Here is an 8,953-nt window from a genome sequence, read left to right on the forward strand (position 1 = left end):
AGTTTTCAGTGAAGTCCACAGAATTGTTTGGGTTAGAAGGGATCTTTAAAGATCATCTATTCCAACCTCAAGATGTCTCAGTTCTGCTGCTGTTACCATGATTTGCATGAAAAAAAAGCTTTCTTTTGTTCAGCCCTGCCACTGACTTGTCTCTTCATCATGTCTGCTCATTAAATCCCTTGCAAGAGCTCTTACAGAGAAGTCCTCCCAATACAGATGCTGAGAAGTGTGGTAGGACTTTGTGGTCACTGAAATGTAATGATGATTTCCCCCAGAGTGCCACTGGAAGAGTGAAAGACAAAGAAGGGCCACATTTTTTTAACTAACCAACAGATGGTATCAGGATTAACTGTCTATCCAGTGATCTGGGTAAAACACCTAAACAAATCAAATAGTTTTATGGGCATTCTTTTCTTGCTCATCAATAGATGGGAGCAGAGATTTCTCTACTCATGAAATGTTTAGGCTACAACTCTTCCATTTTTTTGAAGACTACAAGGAGAAAAAATAAAACCAAACAATGATGATATAACTCATTCATGTGTCCACAGGGAGAAGTATATTGTTTCATTTAGTAGCATAGAAATGAGGTTCATAATGGGAGTCAAATGGAAGCCAGGAGTATGCACTCTTGAATTCTTTAACCTTGGAAATCTTTGTTTTGGAATCTAGTACTGGTCAAAGGTATTTATTACATTTACAACCTCTCATTGTTATTTGCCAGATATATGTCTGTTTTGCTTGGATCCAAGCCTTTACAAAAGCAAATAAACATGTCCTAAACTTCCATTCATTTTTTTTTTTACAAGATCAAAGAGGAAAAGCTGTCTGGATGTAAATAGCTAAGCCTCTAATGAGATGATCAGTGAATTGTTTCTCTCTTGTACTATAAGCATTTAAATTAAAATATTGCACTTAGGACACTGCACTTGTAACTTTTGTATAGCAGGATCCAAGTGTCCAACACAAGCCAAACAAATAACTTCAGCGATTAGCTTTCAATATAGGTCCCTAGCCTCTGACCTTTCTTATTCAACAGAGGCAAGCCAAATGCTTTGTTAAAGAATATTAATTGTGCCTGGCACTTCTCTAGGACCAAAGACATCACAAGCAGTTTCCTACTAGCAAGAAGCTGTTGGCAAGAAGCAAAATCTCATGCATATTTCTGCTCAACTGGAGGCTGACTCATCTGTACCAGAGGTGAAGAAAAGTCTGATCTGGTGCTCCCTGTGCAACACTTGGAAATGGAAGTGGAATGGCTACACAGGTAACACCTGTATGGCTCTGCTCTGTGCTGCTCTTTACCATCTCGGGCTCAGAAGCAAACCCTTTGTGTTCCACTACACCCTGTACTTCCCAGTCCCTGCAGCCACGCTATCTCACTTCGTACAGTTAGTCAAAGTGTTCAGGTTAGCACTCCCTTGAACTGTCAGTGAGAGGTGTCTGGAGAGCCACAGCTGAGCTTTGCTGAGGTGCTTCTTGGCGCTGCCTCTCTGCACGGAACACAGCTGGGTCCTGGGGCTGGTAGAAGCTTAGTCCAGTGCCATGGTGAGGCAGGGTGAACCTGGGACACAAATCTTGATTTCTGCATGCATTTCAAGACAGAAAGCTGCAGCTATACCTGCAGGGATTTTCAAAATCCTTCACAATTGACTAGATTTGCAGAGGTCCCAAGTCACTGACTCAGGAGCTGCCAAACCTTTTTATAATTCTGTGCCATTTAACAAGTAAATACCTTTTTTAAAAAACCTGTTTACTGAGATCAATTTGAATAGCTTGGGGTTTGTTTGTTAGGGGGATTTTTTGTCAATTCTCTCTATTCACACCTGAATATTTTGTGCAATCATAGTGAGAATCCAAGCGCCCCTGTGGCTGCCTGTAAAGACAAGGGTTGGTGGGACAGAAAAGTTATCCCATCATTTTCCCTAGTACCTCTTATTCTTAGGTCATCTTTCAGTTTCCAGGTGGGCCATAAGCAAAATAAATGTTCTGCTGGCAAGAAGAAATTACAACAGTAGCTAGTCTCCTGTTAAATGGAATTTGAAGTTACTGTCTAATATCAAGGGCCTAAACATGATGCGTCACATTTTGTCTGCACTCAAACTGGTTTCAAGTCACTGTAACTTCTCTGACCTCCATGGACTTTCTCTTGTTCTGCAACATGGTGAGGCTAAAGTTCTTCAGCTGATCTTAAAAACTGTTTTGTTTTGTTTTCATGCATTTCTGTTTCCTGCTTTCCTTAAATACACAATGCCAAAACTATTAAGTAATCATAGCATCATAGTCCATAGCACAACCTAGCTGTAGCTGATTGCACTTATCACTGGCTAGTCCTGGTGTCCTCAGTTCTGAAAAAAAAACACACAGAAATTCAGAATGTGAAGAAAAACCTCTTCTCATTCACAACAAAGGAGCTATTGGTATTATAATTTGTGCTGATCCCAGCTGACATATTTAAAGTAAAGAGCAGCATTTGCCTTGGCTTCATAGGTTTCACATTTTTCTATCTCTGCATTTTAAAGAATAACAGCTTCTCAGCTCATTTTACAGTTAAACACCAAGTATGTGCTTAGGAAGAGTTTGGGTTGAGATATTATACATGCTAGTCAAAATTGTAGTCTGAGCTATCCTGTTTCTTTCAGCTTGGCCAACAGTAAATGTGTTGGAAATTCCTCCAGGGAAAACCTCTCTCCTGGAGCCCTTTGCGGTATGTATCTTTGCACATGCCAGAGCCTGAGCTTCCTCTTTCTTCCCGTGTTAATTTGTCTTGTTCTCTTCAAAGCTCCTCCATCGTAAAACATCGAGAAAATCTTTTTATGGTCCTGGTAGCTGGAGTTACTGCTTCTGGATTATTAGAAATTGTACACAAAATTGACATTAAAACAGTCCAGTAGGAGCAACCTGTATAACCCTCAGCTTTGATTACCAAAGAGTTTTATTTACCTAGTTTGGTCTTGCTGGCTGATGAGTAAGTGCTTTGGGACACGGACTGATGTTTTACTGTACTCTCTGTTGCAGGAGACCTACCACATTTGTGATTTATAGCTGAAAATTTCAGAGCAAAGTAGGAAAAAGAAACATCTGTTAGTTTTAATAAGAAATGGGCATCCAAGCTCCTGCAGAGTTACTAGAGAAATTTCAGCCCACATCTCAGAACTAAAAAAGACAAAGGAATAGTTTTAGTAAATGTGTCAAACTGTGGATCACAAAATGGGGAAAATCACAGCAAATATCATGCTTCTGTTTAAAATGCATGTGTCTGTATGTAAGACAGGGCACTGAGGAGGATGCACACAATCCCAGCTCTTTGAACCGAACATGTTACTAGGGCAGTGAAAGTCAGCTGTGTTCACCAATTCTGCCAAATATTATTTTCAAAAATAAAACTCTGGTTGGTATTGACCAGGAACACAGATGACCATGATCTCCATGTTTCACAGGGGTTAGGGTAAGTTAGTAGTGAAAAGATTCACCTTGATATCTCCACTGTCTACTGTACTGAAAGAACAGCTCTAGGAACCGAGTAGCTGAGACTTTAGATCTGCTGCTGCTTTTTCCGACATGTCACCAGCAATACTTAATATCAGGAGCCATGGAAAAATGGGTATTCCCAGGCCTACAAGCTATTTGGTGAGCATTTTGACATTGCACTTGCTACTGTTTTTGCAATACACTTGTGTGAGCACAGTCTAAGACCTGTCTGGATGGCAGCTCTTTCACCTAGTTCAGCATGCTGTGTACTCACCACACACACTACGTTGCATGTGCCTGTGCTACCACAAACTTTCCATTTTCTTCTTTAGCTTAAACACCAGTGCCACATCTCTTCCTGGCCCTAGTGAGTCAAAGTGTGCCAGACCATAATTCGCTTTGTTTGTTCTAGCAGATGTCATAGTACTCTTCCTTCACTAAAAGGCAACTAAAGAGCACAAACCTCAATCTAGCATGGCATTTACTTGAGAAAGCACTTTGCTTTTTATGTGATTACAAAGAACTCTTGCTCTTTGAAGACAATTTGGCTTCAGAAAAGGTTTTGAGGTACTGATGATTTCCATTGCACCTTAAAAGAACACGTTTTTTTTCAGTTTACAATTATGATAATAGGTAAATTTTACCTCAGTAGCTTAAGTGCAGAAGACAGAGGTTTTGGTTTCTGTCTGCATAATTCAGAGCAGTTTGCAAGTAAGATCAGGCGGTCCAGGCAGAACCAGATGTTCTTCAGCCCAGATCCATTGCTGAGACACTTACGGACGAAGAGATGCAAATGAGAGTGTCCATGGCCATGGCCACACACATGGTCTATGTGATATGGTGGCCATGGCAGTGCTCCTTTGGGCACTCTGGCCCAGGCGCTGAAACCACCTGTGCGTGTGGGTTGCAGGGACCTGTTTGACTTTGCTCTGGGCAGCTGGAAGCTGTTGTACAGTCAGACGTCACCTGCCAGCTGGAAACAGCTGACCAACAGCCAAAGAGTCCAGAGAAGCTTTTTGCATGGCCTCTCTGCAAACCCCAGGGTTTCTCAGCAGTCACATGAGCATGTTTACCCCAACTCCCACAGTGAATGCTTACATACCAAGGCAAATATAATTTTGGAATTTTCATTGTTGTTCTCCTTAGAATTTTCCATGAGGCATTTGTAGTATTTATTGTACACTTACCTAAACTCATTCACTCTCTATTTTTAAGAGATTTCTTCTTATATTAGAAGTCAATTTACCACCTTTCCTACGAACCCAGCTTTCCAAGACCCAAAAACTTTCCAGAGTCCAGATCTTGTCCCTGGGTATGATCCTGGCTTTGAATTGCATTTCTCAGCATTTTTCCATGTCATTTGCTTTACTTCAGGGGGAAGATCTCTCCAGCTCCCTTTCATGACAGGGGTCCTTCTGGCAGTAGTTTAACAGATATCACTGGTCTTAACTAGTAGAGCTAGAGCAGAAGTTGCCAGGAGTTCCACTGCAAGCCAAGGAGGAGGTTTTTGGAAGTGTTAACAAAAACATTGATTTGTAGTTTGAGTGTGTTCCAAATTTATCAAAGCTATGCCTTCATTCTAGAAATAAGCTCTACTAAAAACCAAACTGTTCTACCCAAAACTGACTTCTGACTTTTTAATTTAACAATAATAGCAGCCTTTCTGAAATTATAGTTCATGCCATTGATCAGTTTGAAATTAAAATGAAAACATCCTGCTAAGGGAGCAATTTTACACTTTTTTATACAGTTTATAATAAGAGGGGGGAAGAATTTCACAAAATTACCCAGCAATACATCATATTAAGATGCTGTGGTGATTCAACATTTAAGAGCATAATGAAGGGGAATGCCTCTTACCCAGCTACAGCTGATTAGAAGTCAAGGATTAACTATGTTACAGCCATGCTATGGAGGGAACTTTTCCCCTGTAAAGAAATATCTCTCTGTTCATTCACTATGGAGTAAGACAAAGCAAACAGCTTAGACTAGATGCTCAACTTTTAGACACCTAAAGTTATGCGGGTTAAATCCTGCCCCGGTTATGTGGCATCTGAGGTACCAGTTTTTTCCTGAGTAATAGATTCTGTTGAAATTATCAGTGGAAGTATCAGTCCTAAGGCAAAGACTGCTCCCTTTGACGTGGTCTAAAATGAAGTTTGTGGATATCGGCAGCATGCCTGCACTCATGGAAAGAAAAGAATCCACTTAATCATATGTTCCTTTTTTAAAAATATATATATATAAACATGATATATGAGACAGAGCTAGTGTATAAAATTCAAACCCTTAGCAAAAGTCTTTGGTTTTTCCTGGGCTACAATTTATTCAGCACTGCGAAGGAGTACAGCTTCTATTACACATCAAAAGTCTTTTACAGGCGAATACTTTGCTCCAGATTGTTTATATTAAAGCTTCACATATTCTGCCAGTGCTCCCTGTCTTCTGTGCCCCATCCAATGCAGAAGCAAGAGATGTACAAAACCAATCGTGAGACTTGTGTCAAGAGGCTGACACAATCCCATTAATAAGAAGAACTGCAGCAGAGACCTGGACAGGGGCCGCGCACCGGCTGGACAGCCCTGCTCAGCAGCACACGTTCTCACTCCACTCCCACAAAGGCATCCCTCTTGCTCCACAATCCAGCTGTGGCTCAGGGCCCAGGCTGTGATTTGTGGTGAGGATACTTTGCTTTGACAGCCCAATGTCACTGTGATTTTACATAATCAGCCCTTTTTGCTATAATCCATGGGCTTCAAATAACCACAGCGAGAAACGTTTTCAAGTGGAAGCAGTGTCCTGGGTACAGACTGGGACAGAAAACATTCGGAAGAAAACCCAAATATTTCCTATTTCTTGCAATCACCTGTGTTACAGCAGTCACATGTTGACATGTGTTCACTTATAACTTGTTATGCAGGAAAGATGAAATGAAAGAGCACAGGAAGAGAAATTCTTTTGCATTTTTAATAAGCCTCTAGTTATGTCCTTCATGAACAGGTTTGCCAACAGCAAAAAGTAAGACAAATATCTGCGAGCTGAAGTGGCTAGAAGTGAACTCACTAGGCTTTTATTTGGAGAACCTTCCCATCTGGATGAGTAGCATGACGGTAAAGCATTTGAAGCAGTGAAAACTACCATGTTACTGTCTATAAACCACTGATACAATTTCTATGTGGAACGTTAAAGAGAATGAGATACAGTACATTTTTTTTTCCCCAAATCCAAGAGCTCAGATGTTTGCAAGCAAACCAAAATAAACTCAGGCATTCAGACTCATTCCTGAAAGCTGTCTGGTGGCTGATCCCGTGGCATGTACCCCAAACACAGGCATTGTGCAAGCTTTGCATCTTGTATACCCTTCGACTGTCACAAGTACAACAGCACTACCACTATGATACTGCTACTGGCACCAACTCCACAAAAGGGAAGGTAATTAACAGAGAAATGACTATTGATGCAGCTAGAAAGTAGACAAGCAATCTTTTGGATTTCAGTTCATTGCATCGTTGTTTTCAAACCACTGCCTAACCTTCCCAAACCCCACTTTGTGGCTGTTCCTTTCTTTCTTTTCTTCTTCCCCCATTTTGCAGGGACTATGGCTTATTCTGATTCACTCCACTTCTTTCCTCTTTAATAGCTATAGGGCAGCCTCACTGTTGCCAAGGATATGGCAAATGCATGCGACATCGTGCCACCACAAACAATCAAGTGAGTCACATTTATTCCTGGAGCAACGGTGCTGAAATCAGTAAAGCTAGACTGGGAGCTGGGCTTCTAAGCTACGAAATTATAAAAAGAATTTTCTTTGAATAAAGTGTTCTTAAAAATAGCTTTCAGGGAGGAATGTGCAGGTTTTGTTTGTAAAATGATTGTTGGCAAAGGTTTTGTTGCCAAACTCAAGTGAGAGCATAGATGAGAGGTGCTAAACATCCGCCATTTTGACAAGAAATTAGTAGTAAACATAGTACTGTGGAAAATGTTAGAATTTTTTTTCCCCTAGTCACAAAGAGCCTGTTAGGAGATTAAGAATCTCCAGCTCTCAAAGGTATAGCTGTTTTACTAAAATTTAATTACTGGATAATAAGATTTTGGGAACAAGAGAAAACACCTTTGTAGGATGTGTTAGGAATAGATGGAAAGTTGCCCATATAAACAGTTCAGCAACTCTGGGATAAATTACAGGAGCATTTGTATGCATGATTGCCCATCTGTGTAAAACAAGACATGCAGCCACACACAGGAATGATGTGCAAGTCAGACATATGGGGCTGATATTAAGTTGATCCAGATCAACAGAAGGTCTGTCCCATCACATTCGAGTTTGATCCGACAAAGTTTATATAACTCTAAATGAGTAAATAAACAGAGGAGAAGGTCTCACTAAGAGCACTAAAAGGAAACTCAGGGTATGCTATCTACATATCTGTTTCTGGGTTTGGGGTTTATTTAGACTCAGCTCAGACTTTGGACTGTTATTTCTCCATTGGAAGGTTTTTCTGGCAGTTTCAGGAAGGCTGAAGGCTCAGCTCCAGCGTGCTCCATGGCCCAACGTAGTCCATGTGCGTGGGCAGGGGCATGGAGAGCCAGAGGACTCCAAACCAGGGCTGCTGTCAAGAACTTTGCATTCTACAGCTCCCCTCTCAATTACCAGCTGCCAACTGTCAACACCAGCTTCCTCAGAGAACACAATTAATTAAATGAGGCTTAATTAATTAGTGACAATAAAGCAGATGTAGCAATTATGGTGGAAGTAAATAAATGTACGTATTGTAAACTATTATCTTCTCTGCAAAAGATTTGTTCTGAAATCCCCATGGCCATTTTACTCCTCCCCACAATGCTACTGGGAACACTATTGGGGAACGTTCAAAGATAAACTGCAAATTGATGAGGACCTAATACACTTTTACAAGTTTATATTGTAGAAAAACAAACAGCAAGCAGACTTCTTTACCAACCTATTGTGGACTTAATGCTGAAATGCAACCTAAATATTTAATTTCCATATCATGCGACATCATGTGCCACAAATAAGTCAACTGTTTGGGGGGATTATATGAAATGTTTTACACCTGACAACCCCACTAGGGTTTTGTACTTTCTACTAAGGCAAATCTTCCGTAGGGCAGGAGGAGAAAATAAGGAGGCTATGGCAATCTGGCTGCCTCATATGAAGATAATAACCAATTGTGTATCTTATTCTGAGTGTTTAACCACTGGAGCATATTTTTATCTCATTTGCTATACTGAGAATCAGGAATAATGATGCTAAACTTGGCTTAGTTACACTGAATGTAAGCCTGATATCAGTAAAGGAGCATCAGAACCTCACCTACTTAATACACCCCATCTCAGGAAATGGGACATCTTTTATAATGTTAGTAGCTACTGATGAAAAGGAGTCATTCATCCCTGGCTCATAGGTTGACGTCAAGGGAAAGAAAAGGGGAAAAAAAAGAAGGCATGGGAATGAACAAAT

The 8,953-nt window shown here is 40.6% G+C and overlaps 1 long non-coding RNA gene across 1 annotated transcript; it reads left to right on the forward strand.

Annotated features, from left to right (window-relative positions):
* The first annotated feature begins 725 nt into the window (after positions 1-725).
* On the forward strand, positions 726-2,710 carry LOC135579397 (uncharacterized). Its single transcript, XR_010472441.1, has 3 exons — positions 726-1,267; positions 1,958-2,164; positions 2,643-2,710. It is a non-coding gene; the product is annotated as an uncharacterized LOC135579397 (long non-coding RNA).
* The last annotated feature ends 6,243 nt before the right edge of the window (positions 2,711-8,953 follow it).

Source organism: Columba livia, chromosome 4, assembly GCF_036013475.1.
Source record: "Columba livia isolate bColLiv1 breed racing homer chromosome 4, bColLiv1.pat.W.v2, whole genome shotgun sequence".
In the NCBI taxonomy this organism is placed as follows: Eukaryota; Metazoa; Chordata; class Aves; order Columbiformes; family Columbidae; genus Columba; species Columba livia.